Below are 16,464 nucleotides of genomic sequence, written 5' to 3' on the forward strand. Positions count from 1 at the left end.
TTATCTGATATGTGATATATCGTTTCACCCCAATTTCCTGATCTATAAAATGGGGCATTTTCCAGCTCTAAATCTATAATCTTATCCCAGATCCATTATACTACAATGCCTCTCGATGTTGTGTCATGTAGACTTGGGACTTGGGATGGGATTTAAAGGATGGGTATGATTTGGGAAGAAAGAGAGAGGTGGGCAAGCACTAGGTGGGAACTGGAGAGAATCACATTGATTGAGAAAATGCTGGCCCTGCCTATGTTGTGATGGAAGATTAACTTTCATCCCAAAGTGGCTGGGAATGATTGCTGTAATCTTACATTTTTCATTGATAACCTTCCTCCTTAAGAGTAAGATGGGGGGCAGTTGGTGGTGCAGTGAACAGAACACTGGCCCCAGGGTCAGAAGGACCTGAGTTCCAATCCAGCCTCAGAGACTTGATACTTACTAGTTGTATGACCCTGGGCAAGTCACTTAACCCTGATTGCCTCACCACCCCCCCCAAACAAAGAGTAAGATGAGAGTAGGATGTTCTAGAAGCAAGCAATTTTCCCCTCAGAAAAATTGAAAGGGTAAACAATATTTTCACAGCTTTCACATCAAGCAGTCTCTCAGCGTCAGGGATAAAAGTAAATTTGAGAATTCATCTAGTCCCTTTTCCCACTAGGAAGAAAGGCCTCACTGTTGTCTGCTGGCCTTCGCATATCATCTGCAGTTTCCACAGAACTCCCCCAAATTCCCATTTAATTTCTTTTGCCAACCTGTGATATATCAAAAGTGTGATAGAGCAAGTGGCCAAGTGGAAGGGATAAGAGTATCTTTGATTTCTTCTGTGTATACTGCAATCAAACAGGCCTCATTTTCCCTGCTGACACAGCATCCACTTTTACCTTTGTGCTTTTTATTACATCATTCCCCTTGCTCAGAACTTGCTTTATATTGCATTTCTTTTTATGTAAATCCTAACCTTCCTACAAGGCCCAGCACGAGCCCTCATTCTTAATCAGGTCTTCATGGACTTCTCCAGCTCTCAGGTCTCTGAGCTTCTACAGTACACACTATCTATGCCTTTGCCTAACAGTACCCATCACTTCCTTTTGTTGCTTATTTTTTATGTGTATCCTCTCTCCCTATTTAGATCAGAAGTTCTCATGGGCAAGAACCAAGTCTGATAACTCTTTATATTCCTAGAACCCAATAGAGTGCCCCACACAAAATAGAGACCTAGTAAACATTTGTGGTTTTTCCAGAACCTTCCCTAACAGATAAGTAGCCAAAGGCTAAGAAATTTTCAAAAGAAGGATCACAAACTATAAGCAATCATACGAAAAATTTCTTCAAATCATTAATAAGAAGAAAATGCATACTAAAAGTAATGATAGCTAACATTTATATGATATTTACTATTTGCCTGGCACTATGCTAAGTGCTTTACAACTATTATCTCATCTAATCTTCACAACAACCCTGGGAGGTAGGGCTATTTTTATCCTCACTTTACAGATGAGGAAACTGAGGCAACCAGTGGTTAAATGGCCTGCCTAGGGTCATACAGATGGAATGTCTGAGGCTGGATTTGAACTCAGGTCTTCCCTAATTCAGGTTATCGTTCTAGCTGCCATGCTACGCCAGGTCCCCTAACAGCGTTAAGACTTTTTATCATTCATTATTGTCTCTCAAACTGGCAATAATAAAGAATGGAAATAGTGTTGGAGGGGCTTTGGGAAGATAGTTCCACTATTGGTGAAGCAGGGAGATGATCCAACCATGCCAGAAAACAATTTGGAATCACCCAAGAAATGAGCCCTGTTTGATTGGAGTATATATGGAAGAAATAGAATATACAGTTATCCCTTCCACATTGTGACTTTCCACACCACAGTTTCAATATATCACAGGTTGGCACGAGAAATTAAATGGGAATTTGGGGGGAGTTTTATGGAAGCTGCAGACAACACGCGAAGGCCAGCAGACAACACAGAAAATATTTAGAAACTCATAAATGTATTTTACACACACACACACACACACACACACAAACACACACACACACGTAATATATATTGTACAATACAACATATTTTATCTTTTAATACCATAACAATTCAGACTTCTCTGGTACTAAGGGAGGGCCAAAAATTTTATGTAGTTTTTCCAGACCACAGGGGTGCCACACCCCTAACCCCCACAATGCGGAAGGGAGAGTCAGGTAAGGGGTAGACTGTGAAAAGGCCTTAACTATCAATCTAAGAAGTTTGGGCTTTATCCTACAAGTATTGGGGAGCCATTGGAAGCTTTAGAGCAGGGTGATGCCGCAAAAAGGTGTCTTAGGAAGATTAAATCTGCCATGGATATGTTGGATGGATTGGAGGTTAAAGAAACCAGAAAGGAGAATATTACAGTATCCTAGCAGGAAGTAGAAAAGAATCTGGATTAGGATAGAGGAAACAGGGATGGAGAGAAAGAGATGGATATGAAAGATGGGGCAAAAGAAGATTCAGAAGATCTGGTGAGGAGGAAGAAGTAATCGATCATGACTATAAAGGTTTTGAGCCATAGTAACTAAAGAAGAATAGTGCAACTGGTAAAAACAGACAGTCAGAGAAATAGTTGGTATAGGGAGGAAGATAATTAGACATGTTAGGTCTACAATGACATTAGTCTATCGAGGTGGAGAAGGCCAGTGGGAAGTTAGAATTGTGGGACTGAAGCACAGCGTGCTAGTCAGGTTTCGGAATTTTAGGGAATGTAGACATTAAATTGCTCTCACTATAGAGTGTAGAGTATGTAAATTGATTTTTAATTGTTTGTTGATATATTTTGTTTTCATCATGTTCATTTCTGTCTATAGCCTTCTTCCTCTCCTACCCAGCGAACAATCCCCTATAACAAATTTTTTTTTAAATAAATAGAAAAATGGTTTAGAAAAAACCAAGACAAGTCTGAAAGTATATGTATATTCCATACTCATAGTATTCCACCTTTGCAAAGAAGGGCGGTAAGCACATTTTCCCTATTCTCCTCACACACCAAGCTTCTTTATCATTATAATTACACAGAATCCAGATTGTTTGTTATTGTTGCTGTTATTTCCATTTATATCATCATGCAAATTTGCATATTTGTGAAATTTGCATATTCATAAAAACTTGCATATTCATGAAAAAGGTGGAAGAAGTTTGTGCTCTTTCCATCAATGATATCTCCATATCCCTGCTTTGCCCTGATGCAGAGAAGCAAAATCCCAGACATAGCTACTGTAGCTGAATCCCAGGAAACCAGCTTGGTGCAGGTAACCAGATGGTTCAGCATGGTCCATGGTAACTAGAGAGGACTATTGGATTTTCTGCCAGGGCAAAGCTAGAATTTTCTTTGCAAATGAGTGTGTGTGTGTGTGTGTGTGTGTGTGTGTGTGTGTGTGTGTTTCTGTGTGTCTGTGTGTGTCTGTGTCTGTGTGTGTTTTCACTGAATGCACCTGTTCTAGGGAAAACAGAAACAGCTAAGGAGAATCCTCATGGATATTCATCAATATCTTTGTCTCCATATGCATGGATCATCTCTGACTAAAAAGGCCCTGGTCTAACTGGCAAACATCAAACAAGTTACAGGTCCAGACTGAAAACAGATTTGGGAGTAATTTACAGACAAATGATCATTTTACAGTATGTGAACACAGTCCAGTTCAATTAGTTTATAAGTTCCATGTGACGGTAAAATATGAATGTGGGAGATTTGCTAAATTATAAGAAAAAAAATTAACTCCAACCTAATGTTGAATCTAAGATTTCAATTGATATGAGTATGATGGGGCTAGTGTTTAGAATACCGTCTGGTGGAAAATTAAGAAAGGCATGCATGGTGATTAATAAATGAAAAATTGGCAACTGCAGATCAAGCAAGTTTAGGAAAGAACTGGCAGGACATTTCTTAAAGCTGATCTAAAAAAGAAAATAGCTAAGGCAATCATTAGTCAGGCTCCAGATTAAGAAGGTTAGAGTCTGGCTTACTGTCAACCATGTCTAATATTAATTGCCACCACATGTTCCCAAACATAAGCAGGTAGTCAGAACAGGAATAAGTTCAAGGAATGGGACAGAAAACCTTTAGGCTTGGGAGAAAGGATTATGGTTCACCATTTTTTTCCTCCCCTCCCCTCTCCTCCTTTCCTCTCCTCTCCCCTTCTTTCCTCTTTTTGTAAGATTGGAAATACCTATCTTACCCCATGCTGGAAATACAACAGCTACTCACAGGCCAATTTTGATACTGAGGAGCCCAGAAACTTTAATATGCTTCATTTTTTTTTTCACAGGTAGCACAGTGGCCCTCCATTCCTGGGGGTTTATCTTGTTGGTATCTTAGGACTTAGCACAGGCAGCCAATCACCTTTAGCCCTACTATAATTAAGAACTCCAATACCCAGGTGATTCACCAACCTCAGCCTCCCCAGCAACAAGGAGCACCTGTTTTACAAATGTGCACCACTGCTTTACCACTTTCTAAGGTGGATTCTCAGAAGATAATAGTTACTCTTTAATCACAAATTAGATGTTTTTTAAAAGTTGTAAGAGCAGGAGGAGCAATGTAGGATAGTAGATGATACTGGGCTTGGAGTAAGTAAAGACCCGAGTTTAAATCCCACTTTTGACACTAGCTATTTAACTACGGGCTCCACTTAACCTGAGACTCATTTCTCATCTTTAAATTGGGTATATTAATAGCTGTAGTACCTAACTCATAGGGCTCTTTTAAGGATTGAATGAAATAATATTCATAAAGTGCTTTGTACAACTTAAAGATATATATATATATATGTGTGTGTATGTTTGTGTGTGTGTATATATCAGTTATTATTGTAGCTGTTTAGATTATAACGTGTGTGTGTGTGTGTGTGTGCATTCCACAAATGTGGGCAGCATGATCCATAGCTCCCATACTCAAGGTAACAAATGCATGTTAGCTACCAGAGAACCTTTATTTCACCCCATCAAAAATGCAGAATATACAGAGGACTCTCAGGATCTCACAAACAACTAAAGAAAAGACATGAAGTACTGCATAATATCTTATAAAACCCAATTCTTCTTCCTCCTCAGTGAGCTCTACTCTCACACAGGGCCTACATAGGTTCCCCTTCTCATTCCAAGATTACTACGACCATATAGTTTGGAATTCTTCCAGAAACAAACCCATTTTGCAACTACTAGACTAACAATACACACCAACACTCTAGTTAGCTCATTTTTTTATCCCACAGATATACCCCGCCCCACCCCAAGATCTGCGACCCTATCTAGAAAGGAAACATACTTGAAACTTCCAGAGAGGCAAACTATTCCTTCCAGGATCTGCATCATCCAAATATGTAAAAGGAAAGGAGTCTCAGTCCCTTGCTCTCCTGGGTCCTTCCTCTAATGCCTTGATGCTTCCTCTTCATGCTCTGGGTGCTGCAAACATAACTCTCTCTCTCTCTCTATTTCTCTCTCTCTCTCCCTGCCTCTCTCTCTGTCTCTGTCTCTCTTTGCCTCTCTCTCTCTCTTTCCCTGTCTCTCTGTCTGTCTCTCTTGGTCTCTCTCTCTGTCTCTATCTGTCTCTCTCTGTCTCTCCCTCTCTCTGTCTCTGTCTCTCTCTCCTCTCTCTCAGAAGCACACTGCTCAAGAAATGTCCCCTCTCTAGGCAGAAAGAAAGAGCTTCAAAATCTCAAACTTGGAGTAATTTGTGAGACAATCAACAAGGCTGGTGATATACATATCTGCTTCTCTGCTAGAACCCTAGATTTTGGGATCATACTGCCCAGGAAATTTCTACTCTTCTAACTAGAAGGCACGGGTAAAACTCCTCTTCTTAAGCTACCTGGGAAGTCATTAGTAATTCTTGGGGGCAGAAAGGTAAGTATTTAGAAGGGATAGTAGTTCTGTAAAACTCAAGGATTGGAGGAAAATTTCTTTAGTCTGATTTTAGTTGATTCCTAAATATATAAGACCTCCCAAATACTAAGGTGTGATTTGTTTTAACTTGGACACAAGGGTCAGTTTCAACCAAATTACCCATTGGTTCATCTCATACTCCAATGAGATATAAGATACCCAAATATATGAAGTACTGAACTATTATTATAGCAACAACCTGCTGGAAATTGATTAAGAAGAGTTAAGATTTTAATGGAAAAATTCAAGCAAATTTTGGCACTTTTGGTTCTTTGTGAGCCCATGACCAGCTGTGAAGAAGAATGGACCATTTGGCTGTGAGAATGTTTCCAGATTCCAGCAAAGATTATAAAAAGCAAAGTCATATCTATGAGAATAAGCCCAAAGTTAGCCAAGAATGACACAGACTCTTGTCCATGCTTTCCATTTCTCTCTACTTAACCATATCAATTAATTATGATTCTTAAAGATCTCAAAGTAGAGATCTGAGAGGGAAAAAACATGTTAACATCTTACTTCCCTCACCAATCAGCTAATACACATCAGAAATAAGATATTTCCTGTACCAAAGGGGAAAGCAGGGAAGTTATTTTAGAGAGTAGTTACCCCCCACCCCTTTATTCCCCCAACCATCTCCTTACACACACATCTGATCTGATGCAGATTTGGAAATTTGTAGTATCTTCCATTTCCAGCCCTTCTGAGGCCTTGATCAGCTCTACAGAATAGCTTTCAATAAATCTCCTTTAGATACATGTTTTGTGAATGGTCTTTCTCCTTTTCCTTGTCTTAGAATTCATTCTCCTTTACCTTAAAATTACTCACTTGGAGAGGCATTGCCACCAAATATAAGAATTAAAATGGGTAGGGGAACTTGATCAATTCTCCCTTTTGTTTTAAGAGGAAACAACATTCTATGGACCTTGAGAAACATATTAATTTACCTGCCCCCTCATCTGTCAGGTGAACACTCTAAGGCCAAGAGTTGAGGAAGGCATTTTCCCAAGGACACATAGCAAATAAGCAAAGCATGACAACTTGTATCCATAATAATAATAATAGCTAATATTATACATATACACATATGTATATATCACATACATATATGTATGATTTGATCCTTAAAATAACCTTGTGAATTATATATTAAAATCTCCATTTTTGCCTATAAGGAAACTGAGACGGAGAGAGGCAGAATTCAAACTCAGGTCTTCCTGACTTCAAAGCCTGCACTCTATCTAGTATAATACCTGCTTTTGTTGTTGTTTTAGTCATTTTTGAGACATGTCTGATTCTCTGTGACCTCCTTTGGGGGTTTTCTTGGCAAAGATATTGGAGAGATTTGCCATTTCCTTCCCCAGCTCACTTTACAGATGAAGAAACTAAGGCAAATAGGGTTAAATGACTTGTCTAGGGTCACACACCTTAGTAAGTGTCTGAGGCCAAATTTAACTCAAGTCTTCCTGACTCTAGGCCCCCACACTCTATCCATTATGCTGCCTAACTGCACCCACTATCACACTTACCAATTACTCATGGCTGCTCAAATGACGCATTGCCATTCTACACTTATAAAACATAAAGACTAAAGCTCTGTCTATAAAACTTCAAACAATTTTGGAGGAAATTTATCCAGTCCTTTTAGCTTTTGATCCAAATAGTGTCAGTGGAAGCTGAGGCCCTTTCTCCTTTGCTTTCCAAAGGCACACACAAAATCTGTGTGAATATCTCTCCCAATTTCCCAAATACAAATCAAAGAAACCAAGACTTTGATCGGTAGGGGAGGAACCAACACTACAGTTTCACCCTCTCTTAATGATGCAACTTCAACCAAATCCTTATCATCCTAGGTTGGGCTGGTCACTGTCAAGTACAATATCAAAATCTATTCTTGTCCTTGCATCTTTGACCATTAACAATTACTTTGAGCTCCTAGGGCTGAGTCAGGGCCTGATATAATCCATTTGTTCTGGGCCTGAGGGGAGGCGAGGTGGGAATGGAAGAGAAAGGAACTTGAATTTATCAATGACCTACAATTTTCCAGAAAGAATTTACAATTATGTCTTCTGATCTTCACAACAACCAGAGGCTCTGGCAAGTAGGTTAGGGTCAGATATCAATCTGGACGGGGTGTTTCCCTGTACTTGGGAAACATCACCCTTCAAGTCTTTGGGAATAACATGAAGAAGAAAGCTGAGTCAGAAGTAGGGACTGGTGGGGAGATAGAATGAGCTGTCTTTAAGTGTTCAAAAGTCTATCATTTGGAAGAGGAATTATACCAGGTTTTATTGGCCCCTGAGGGAGAATTAGAAACAGAAGCTAGAAGCTTCACAAAAGGCAAATGTAGGCTTGTTACAGGGGAAAACTTCTGCAAAGTAGTTATCTCAAAATGGTATGAGCTGCCTTGGGAGGTTGTAAGTTTTTCCACCAGTTGGGGCTTTAAGCAAAGAATAGATGACCACTTTGGGGTCATATTGTAGTAGAAATTCTTTTAAGGGGATGAATTGGATTAGATGACCTATGAGCTTCTTTCTAACCTGTAGGATCATAGATTTCAATTGAGAGGGGACCTCAGAGGCCATCTATTCAAACTCCTTCATTGTACAGAACTGAGAACTAGAAAGGGTAAATATTTGTCCACATCACACAAATAGCAAGAGGTAAAGAAGAGAGTCAAAACACAGTTCTTTTGTCTCTAAACCCAGTATACTTTCCACCGTACCATGGACAATCACCAGTGTAAAGTCCAACTAGAGGCAATATTCCCTAAAGATGTCCAGGTTTTCCAAATGATCCTATTTGTGGATAACTGTTCTGATTATGTTGAGCCCTGGAGCAATGCAAAGTCTCCTAAATGAGATCCATACTCATTCAACTGAATTCAACCTAACCAGAAAACAAAATGACTATAGAACATCTGTCATACAGACTATCCAGTGAACAACCCATTGCATGGATCCAGCAATAGATCTAAGACCAGAAGAGAGGGGAGAAAGCAGATTGGATTACCTTCCAAAAACTATCAGTCCTTTCAATGACTCGAAGCCACTCTTGAAAAAAGAACTCACCTTTTCCAATGCCAATATTCTTCTGGTGATGCTATAATGGTTGTAAAAATGGTTGGAAATGGATGCTATAGGGTTGGAAACATAATAGATAGTCAGCCTGAATTCCACACTGGTACCAATACAATGTTTAAAAAAAAAAACAACTACTAACCCATGGGGTGCAGCTCCAAAGAAGGATTTTCTTTTTTTTTTTCTTTGAGGCAACTAGGGTTGTGACTTCCCCAGGGTCACACAGCTATTAAGAGTCTGAGGTCACATTTGAACTCAGGTCCTCCGGACTCTAGGGTTGGTGTTCTAACCACTGTACCCCCTAGCTCACCCACCAAAGAAGGATTTATGGGAGAATATGGACAATAATCACATAAGACGAGTAGACATGGACAGTTTAAAATCCGCATCATTGGAGGGAGTAGTCATGTTATATAAGAAACTGGAACCACTGAAGAACTGAAATATTTAAACAACAAAAATAGTGATCGGCTAGGAAATATCAAAGTATCAAAACTGAGGGTCATACAAAGGTCAATTGAAAAATATGTGGGCTGCTGTATATTATGAATGATCCACATACAAGAAGTAGCAGAAAAGATGCCAACATAATGGAGAACAAAAAATAAATGGACAAATATTATGAAATAATATAAAATATCTGAATTAGAGAAATAGAAAATAGAACATTTAAATAAATCTGTCTCACAAGGAGAAATTAAACAGGCCATTACAGAGTTGCTGCATAAAAATGCATCAGGATCAGATAACTTCATAAGGAAATTCTAGGAACCATTAAAGAATAATCCCCATTTTATATAAAATGTATTTTTTAAAAATACATTACTATATTATCCCATCTAATTCTTTCTGTGAGGCAAATATCAGTCTGCTATCTGAACCCAGAACAGTCAGCCTAAGAAAAAGTGAATCAGTAGCCAATATGATCCATGACTACTAAAATATAAATAAAATACTGGCAAATAGAATATGACAATATATAAAAGGTTATTCATTTCAATCCAGTAGGATTTATACCTGTAGTGAAAAAAATTCACTATCAGGAAAACAATAAGGATAAGAAATGATTAATAAGAGAAATTATAAAAATTATAGCTTTATGGGGGAGCTAGGTGGCACAGTGAGTAGAGCGCCGGCCCTGGAGTCAGGAGGACCTGAGTTCAAATCTGGCCTCAGACACTTGACACGTACTAGCTGTGTGACCTTGGGCAAGTCACTTAACCCCAATTGCTCTGCCTTTCCCCCTCCAAAAAAAAAAAGCTTTATATCAATAGGTATAGAAAAACTCTTTGGTAAAATACATTTATCTGTGCTCAAAACAATAAACCTGTGATTTAACTTACGTGAGGGATTTCTAGTATGGAAAACTCCCTCCACTGATGCAGATGGACAATTCCTTTGTAATTCATAATTTTAGAGCATTGCTTGGGGCACTGACAGGTTAAAGAACAAACACCCTTGACAGTGTCACAGGTCTAATATGTGTCACAGTTGGGACTCAACCATAGGTTACTCCTATACTGACACTCTATCCATTACACCTGGATTTCATAGGTCCACAGACTAAATAAATAAACAGAGTAAAAACTACTGGAGTAGAACAAATTTTCCTCAACATATTAAAAAGTATTTATTTGAAAGGAAGAGCTGTTATATGTAGTGGTGAAATATTTCAGTCCTTCCCACTAACAAGTATAAAGCACTTCCAAACTCACCATTGATATCTGACACAATTCTAGAAATTGTTAGTTATAACAATTCCAGAAAAAGAAATTAAGTGGCTAATCTAAGGAAAAGAAATTTAAAATAGTTTTATTTGCAGATAATGCAATGATAGAATACTCAAGACATTTAACAGGACAACAAAAATGAATAAATATGAGTAACTATTTCAGGACAATCATAGAATATGAAAAAAAAAACTCACCAAGATCCTCATCATGTCAATATTTCATTAACAAAAAGCAGAAGGAACTGATGGAGAGAAATGCAATTTAGGATAATGACAAAATGTATCAAGTAGTTAGGCTTTAGCATACATAGATGGGTATTGAACATCTATAAATATAATTTAAAACTATTTAAACAGAAATAAAGGAGAAATGAAACAATGGGAAAGACAGCCAATGTGCTTGGATATGTCAAGCCAGTTAGTCAGTCTATCAACTTTTTATTAAGTACCTACTATGTGTCAAGCATTGTACTAAGCCCTGAGCATAGAAAGAAAGGCAGAAGACAGACCCTGAGCTGTAACAACAATGTTGCTAGCAGCTACTGTGGCTGTTTAAGACCAACAACAAAAGCACACAGAAAGGCTGCCAGCACAGATTCTTTGATCTGCTTTCCTAAGGAAAGCAACTTTAAGGGGTTAACAATCTCAGTTTAATTAAACATATGTATATTATTCACTTAGTTCAGGGGGAAAAGATCTGCCCCCTGATCTTCAGGGAAAATACAAACAGAAATAACAAACAGATCAACAGACAGACCTTGTCTGATCAAATCACAATAGTTACCAGAAAAGCACTAACATCTGGGTTTAAAGCCAGGGAGGCTATTTCAATGGCTTGCCCAGAGTCTTGTGACCCACACTCTTTCAATGAGTGTACCCCCAAAAGGGTTGGGGCCAACTTAGCATTTAGGGTATGGGAAACCAGAGTGTGGGAAAGCTCCTCAACCACCAGCACCACATCGTATACAAATCAATGACTCTCCATAGCCCAGTGCTGAGAAGCATTCCAAAACAAAAGATCCCACTTTACTTGTCCCATTCAAACAAAGGCCAGACTCATCAAAGGCACTTGACAGCCTCAGCATCCCAAAAGAGAAGAACAGCAAAAAGTCCTGTGCTGATTACCATTACAGTCTAGTGGAGGAGACAGCAAACAAATACATACAAGTAAGGTATGGAAAGGATAAGTTGGAGATGCTCTGTGGAGGGAAGGCACTAAAGTTAAGAGAGTTTGGGAAAGGCTTCCAATGGAAGGTGAGATTTTAGCTGGGACTTGATGGAAGCCAGGGAATCTAGTAGGTATAAAAGAAGAAGAACATTCTAGGCAGGAGGGCCAGCCAGTAAAATTCCATGGGCTAGGGAGATGGAGTGCTTTGTTCAAGGAATGAGCTAGGAGGCTAATGCCACATAAAGATAGAGTCGGGAGGTGGAATAAAGTGTAAGAGGACTAGAATGGGAGCAGAGGGGGGACAGGTTGTGAAGGGCTTTGATTGCTAAACAAAGGATTTTGTGTTTGATCCTGGAGGTGATAGGGAATGATCGCAGTGTACTGAATGGGAGTAGGGCACATGGTCAAACCTGCACTTTAGGAAGATTACTTTGACAGCTAAATGGAGGATGGGATGGAGAGGAGAGAGACTTGCTGCAGGTCTATTGTAATAGTGCAGGCATAAGGTGATAAGAGCCTGCATCAGGGTGGTAGCAGTGTCAGAGAAGAGAAGGAGGTATATACAACAGATGTTATGAAAGTAAAATCTACAGGACTTGGCAACAGATTGGATATGTATGTAACTGTGGTACTTGTTATTTCTGAAGATTCCTGCCCCACAGCCCCTGATAAAACCCCAGTTTGCATAAGAAAAACGGACTTAGTTCCTGCCATTTGGCGTTCAGCAAATGTCCCTGGGCCCCGTGACTGTTCTAAGGAATGTAGACTAATTAACCAGAGGAAAAACCTGATGCTAACAGTCTCTTTGTTTCCTGAGCGGGCTCAGAGATGTTTCTATCTTGTGTCAACAAACCTGACTGGAGCATCCCTTGGTCTGTCTATGGCCATTAAGGATGAAAGCCTCAGCCCCAGATATTATCTTGAATTATATGACTTTACCTTATCTTGATATTTTATGAACATATACCATGTTGTGGGATGTTAATGGCAAGTTGGACACAGAGATCTTGGGCTGTAATTTCAGTTGACACTTTGTCAGCTATCTGATATGTTGTATTTACAATCTATTCCATTAAGGAAGTTCCTCTTCTTGTATCATGGTCATAAAAAGTGAAATAACACAGGCTTGCTGAGTCTGCTAAAATAACATATGTAAATTTCAAGAGATAATTAAGCACTGCACCCTGTTTTTCTGTATAAATACAATTTTTTCAGCTCTACTCAGGACCATTCTGATTTGGGTTGAACCCCGAATGGTCGCCAGCTAATAAATTCTCCATTTAAAACTTATACTCTGTGGTGCGTCTCACTCCCTCTTGGTACAACATTACAACAATGTTACTTGCAGCTACTATGGAGGTGTAAGGCTAGCACATAGGAGGGCTGCTAGCACAGGTTCTTTGATCTGCTTTTCTAAGGAAAGCAACTTTAAGGGGTTAACAATCTTACTTAAATTAAACACACATATATCATTCACTTAATTCAGGGGGAAAAGTCAGCATCCTGAACTTCAGAGCAAATACAAACAGAAATTACAAATAGAGAAAATAACACAAATCAACAGAAAGACTTCTAACTGTCTGACCATAGCAATATATACATAGTTACCAGAGAGAGAAGCAACAACATCTAGGTTTTCAAAGCTGGGGGGCTGCTTAACAGCTACCCAGAGTCTTTTCTGGTGAAATCACAGGAACTTTCTTTCAATGAGTGAGCCCCAAAGCAAAATGCTAATCTCAGTGTAGATATACTGTTTCAAACAAAGGCAAGACTCAGTCAAAGGCACTTGATTGCCTTAGTGCTGAGAAGCACTCCAAAAGAAAAAACAGCAAAAAAGCTCTACTTTGCTTGCCATTACAATGTGGGGTAAGATAAAATGAGGAAGTCATGGATGACACCCAGGGCCTGGGCAACTGAGAGGATGGTGGTGGCTCTGACAGTAACAGAACTTTGTTCAAAGAACAAAGAGGAGTTACAAGGTGGGAAAGATGATGAGTTCAGTTTTGGATGCACCAAATTTAAAATGTCCACAAAACATATAGTTTGAGATGTCAAAGAGGCACTCCAGCATGTATGACTAGCTCAAGAGAGAGATTAGGACTGGATATATAGATCTGGGGCAGCTGGGTGGCTCAGCAGATAGAGAGCAGACTCATCTTCACCATTTCAAATCTGGCCTCATACACTTACTAGCTGCGTGACTTTGGGCAAGTCACTTAATCTTGTTTGTTTCAGTTCCTTATTTGTAAAATGAGCTGGAGAAGGAGATGGCAAACCACTCCAGTATCTTTGCCAAGAAAACTTCACATGGATCACAATCAGACAAGATTGAAATGACTAAACAACAACATATAAATCTGAGAATCATCAACATAGAAACGATAATTGAAGCCATGGGAGCTGATGGGATTAATAAATGCAATAGAATAGGGGAAGAAAAAAAGAGGGCACAGGATAGAGCCCTGAGAGAAGAGGAGGAGGGAAGCACATAGAGCAAAGATGACAATACATTCCAAGTTTATACATGGATTCAGTGCTATTGCAAGTATAATATCAATGTGCTATTTCATAGAATTCAATATAAAAAAAGAAAGGCATGCAAGAATATTGGGGTTGATTTTCTTGAAGAAGAGAAAGGGGAACTTGTACTGCCAGATCTCAAATTATACCACAAAGTGCTAAGTACCAAAATTCTCTGGTGTTGGATTAAAATATAAAAAGATAAATGAAATAGAACCAATAATCTAAAATTTAAAGCAAAGTTAAACATTAGACTGTCATTTGATGATTACAAGTTGATACAATAATAGAGAAGTGAATCATTTAATAAAAGCCATTAGAAATTAGAAAGCAGTGATATAGCTTTAAAATGGAATTAGAGCAACGTTTCATACCATATACCATAATATATTCCAAATGAACAATTAGTTAAATGTTAAAATTATGTCACAAAAGAGATCAAAGAAACAAGAAAAGATCCTAAAGGTCCTTTATGTAAAAAAAAAAAATTAAGTAGTTGTTTATATGGTGGTAAAAAAAAATCTGAAAACTAATGGAATGCTCATGAGGAAAGAGAGAATAAGTAAGGGTGTAGAAATGTGACGGAATACTACTGTGCTATAAGAACTGAGGAAACAGATGGCTTCAGAGAAATAGAAAAACTTATTTGAACTGCTCCAGAGTGAGGTAAGCAGACCCAGAAGAATATTTAATACTATAACATAAATATCATAAAATACAATTTTGAAGACTTTTCTAAAATTGATGAAGAAGCAAATGAGTGGAACCAGGAGAAAAATTTATGCAATAACAACATTATAAAGACAAACAACTTTGAAAGCTATAAGAACTATGATCAATTCAATAACTATTCATGTTTCTAGAAGACTTACGATGAAACATAATCCCAGTCTCCTGACAGAGAGATGATGGATTTAGAGTGCAGAGTATGGCATCTGTTTTTGAAGACAGCCAAAGACTAAATTTGTTTTGCTTCACTATGCATATTGTTATTAATGTTTTTTTCTTTCTTTCCTTCCTTCCTTCCTTCCTTTCTTTGAAGGAGGTATGGATAAGGAGATAAAAATAGATTTCTGTTAATTAAGATAATAAAACACAGTGCCTCTTTTGTTAAATTATTGGAAAAAACATAGGTTTTTAGAACATGTCATGAAAACAAGTAGAATGCCAGAATGTGGCATGGCAATAAAATACCATCTTGGATTAAGTGAAAGCAAGGTTAATATTCAATTTATTATTAACATTTCCTTTCTTCTTGTTCCAAAAGAAATATAGGCATGACATGCCTGCTTGAAAATTGCCCTGATTTTTCAGTATGTGGAACCTGACCTCTCACCTTTTGTTTCCTTTACCTCCCACCACCTCTGTTGGACTTAGGACCCAAAGGCTCTGGAATTTCCAATTTTCAGAGAAGACTAAAACTTTATTGTTCTAACTAAACACCAGGTCAGATAATCATGCCTCTCCTTTGCTTTCACATGAACATGATATGGCCATCTTAAGGGGTCTAGTATTATTGCTTCATGGTCATAAACCATCCTTGCACTGGTTGACTCAGCAACCTTTTATCAGTAGAAGAGATCATTGCTCTCTTCCCCATTTCTCTATTATGAATCACCTAAGCAATCTTTTTCATGATAAGTGCCATGACAATTTGGGGTATGATAGTAGCTTGATCATTTTCCTCCAGCAAACAGATTTACTGGAAAAGTTTTATGGAACAAAATCATAGTGCAAAAAGGAAACTAGACTTAACCTGTGAGGTCAGGCTAGATGCAGAGTTTTCTAAAATTATAAAGGACCTCAGAGATCATCTAGTCCAATGTCTTCATTTTAGAGATAAGAAAGTAACAGCAACAACAAGGAAAATGAAGCACAGAGAGATAAAGTGACTCCACTGAAACTGATCATCAAAGGTAACCCCACCCCCAACTAAATTCATGGTCTTTCTCATCTCTCATTCGCATGACCTCTCTAACATTTCACATTGTTATCTACTCCTCTTTTTGGGAAAAATGCCATAATTTGTTAGAAACTGAATATCCTAAT

The sequence above is a fragment of the Trichosurus vulpecula genome, chromosome 1 (genome assembly GCF_011100635.1).
Source record: "Trichosurus vulpecula isolate mTriVul1 chromosome 1, mTriVul1.pri, whole genome shotgun sequence".
NCBI lineage: Eukaryota > Metazoa > Chordata > Mammalia > Diprotodontia > Phalangeridae > Trichosurus > Trichosurus vulpecula.